The 3,004-nt window shown below is 43.7% G+C and overlaps 1 pseudogene; it reads left to right on the top strand.

Annotated features, from left to right (window-relative positions):
- The first annotated feature begins 2,039 nt into the window (after positions 1-2,039).
- Positions 2,040-2,737, top strand: LOC132777233 (beta-1,4-galactosyltransferase 3 pseudogene; annotated as a pseudogene).
- The last annotated feature ends 267 nt before the right edge of the window (positions 2,738-3,004 follow it).

Genomic DNA, 3,004 nt, shown 5'->3' with positions numbered 1-3,004 from the left:
CTCTTCCATACCAAATGTATGCGTGCCACCCGACCCGAAGGTCGTGGCCTTCCAAAGTTAACACATTTTCTTTTTTCAGTGCGGCCCAGTCTTTTGTCCATATCAACGCGCACGCATCATGGTATAGCCTGAGATCAGGAAAACCCAGGCCTCCTCTATTTTTTTTATCTATTAATACTTGGTACTTCATTCTTGATTTTTTCCCCTTCCAAATAAATTTTAGTAGGTCTTTTGTCCAATTTTTAAATGTCTTAATATCACAGAATCATAGAATCATAGAATCCACTGATTGTGGTAATATGAAAATAACTAAATTGACTCCATGTATATATTACAAATACACATATAAAAAAAACTGCCACATTCACATTAAGTAGAAACAAGAAGTGGAAAAAGGGAGAAATCACCAAAGAAGAATTCAAAGCAGTAAATTACACTGTTAGTCTCAGCTTCTGCCAATCTAGAATCATAGAATCAAAGAGTTGGAAGAGACCTCATGGGCCATCCAGTCCAACCCCATTCTGCCAAGAAGCAGGAATATTGCATTCAAATCACCCCTGACAGATGGCCATCCAGCCTCTGCTTAAAAGCTTCCAAAGAAGGAGCCTCCACCACACTCCGGGGCAGAGAGTTCCACTGCTGAACGGCTCTCACAGTCAGGAAGTTCTTCCTCATGTTCAGATGGAATCTCCTCTCTTGTAGTTTGAAGCCATTGTTCCATTGCGTCCTAGTCTCCAAGGAAGCAGAAAACAAGCTTGCTCCCTCCTCCCTGTGGCTTCCTCTCACATATTTATACACGGCTATCATATCTCCTCTCAGCCTTCTCTTCTTCAGGCTAAACATGCCCAGTTCCCTAAGCCGCTCCTCATAGGGCTTGTTCTCCAGACCTTTTATCATTTGAGTCGCTCTCCTCTGGACACATTCCAGCTTGTCAATATCTCTCTTGAATTGTGGTGCCCAGAATTGGACACAATATTCCAGATGTGGTCTAACCAAAGCAGAATAGAGGGGTAGCATTACTTCCCTAGATCTAGACACTAGGCTCCTATTGATGCAGGCCAAAATCCCATTGGCTTTTTTTGCCGCCACATCACATTGTTGGCTCATGTTTAACATGTTGTCCACGAGGACTCCAAGATCTTTTTCTCACGTACTGCTCTCGAGCCAGGCATTGTCTCCCATTCTGTATCTTTGCATTTCATTCCTAATTATAGGTAAATTTTGGAACAGATACAATAGCTTGGGGAGGACTGACATCTTGATTAATGCAATTCTTCCCATAAGTGAAGGGTTGAGGTGTTTCCATCTCTCCAAATCTTTTTTGATGTCTTTCCATAGTTTTTCGTAATTATTCGACAAGAGCTGACCATTTTTGGGAGTTATCCAGATGCCCAAGTATTTCATTTTATTAACAATTTGGAGGCCCGTAATTCTTTTCAATTCTTCTTGTTTCTCTTTAGCCATATTCTTAGTTAAGATGGTGGTTTTATGTTTATTTAACTTGAAGCCTGCCAGTCTTCCAAATTCCTCTATAGTGATGAGCCATTTTTTAATATTTTCACATGGGTCCTCAATTATTCCAATTATGTCATCCGCATAATTGGTTCCATGTATTGTTGAAGACTTTCATGGTCGGAATCACTGGGTTGCGGTGAGTTTTCCTGGCTGTCTGGGCATGTTCGCCCACATCTATGGCAGGCATCTTCGCAACCTCTGAGTCGCGAGGGTGAAACGTCAGGAGAGAATGCTTCTGGAACATGGCCACACAGCCCGGAAAACTCACAGCAACCCAAAGAGAGGGAAGTTTGCAGAGCGTACAATATCCCCAGTTGCTTGGTGGAAGGGATCTTGTGCGTGTCTGTAGGTGAAGGGTTGGGACTAGTGGTGGCTCTCCCTTCAACCCACCAAGTAGGGTTTTCTGCCTTTCCTCCCTCCTTCCCTGGGTCAAGCGAGGAAGATATTAGATCTTCAGATCTCTTTCTTCCAAATCCCAATCTAATTCGTCCTCTCTTACCTGCAGGGAAGTCTTCAGCTCAATCGAGAACAACAATTGAAGTATCTGCTCTAATACCTGCACCCATTTTTACAAAGGCAGCAGCTTCGCTATGGCATCATCTACATCATCCATCAAGCCGAGAACTATATCTTTAATAGAGCCAAACTCTTGAATGTGGGCTTTAAGGAGGCTATGAAAGATGAAGACTGGGATTGTATTTTCTTCCATGATGTGGACCTTATCCCTGAAGATGATCGCAACATGTATACCTGTGACCGGTTTCCTAAACATGTGGCTGTTGCTATGGACAAGTTTGGCTACAAGCTTCCCTACAAGTCCTACTTTGGAGGTGTTGCAGCACTCAGTCCAGAGCAAAATATGAAGATGAACGGCTTTCCCAACAACTATTGGGGTTGGGGCGGTGAAGATGATGACATTGCAGTCCGGGTGGCGTTGAGTGGGACGGTGATCTCTCGCCCATCTGTTCAGCATGGCCGTTACCGTATGATCAAACATGGACACGACAAGGGCAAGAGATTTAACTTGCTGGCCAAGACAAGGAGAACATGGAAACAGGATGGTATGAACACATTGGAGTACCAGCTGCCTTCCAAGGAATTGCACCCTCTCTACACAAAGAACACTGTCTTCATTGGCACTGAGAAGGGAATGCAACGGTCCACGTGAGGCACTTGCTTCGAAGTAGCATGGAACAAGAGCCTCCCTCTTGACATTGCTCCTGGACTGTTTCTAACAGTCAGTTTATATCTGGGGCTGGTACAATGTCATCAGTATCTCCAGTGAAAACACAGTTGTTAAAGGTCTCTCTTCTCTCTTCTCTGGGTTGCTGCGGGTGCTGTCCCTTGCTGGTATTTATCATAGCTTTTGTCCTCCTTGTATTCACACTAACTTTAGTCGTTGTTGCTTTCGTTTTCACCAGCAGAATGTCTGTAGTCATGTCTGTGTTATTAGTGTTCATTCTATTGCAAAATGAGTTTGGTGTTGCAC

The sequence above is a fragment of the Anolis sagrei genome, chromosome 12 (genome assembly GCF_037176765.1).
Source record: "Anolis sagrei isolate rAnoSag1 chromosome 12, rAnoSag1.mat, whole genome shotgun sequence".
In the NCBI taxonomy this organism is placed as follows: Eukaryota; Metazoa; Chordata; class Lepidosauria; order Squamata; family Dactyloidae; genus Anolis; species Anolis sagrei.
Note: the sequence above shows the minus strand (reverse complement) of the source record. Positions and strands in the feature narration are given on the sequence as shown.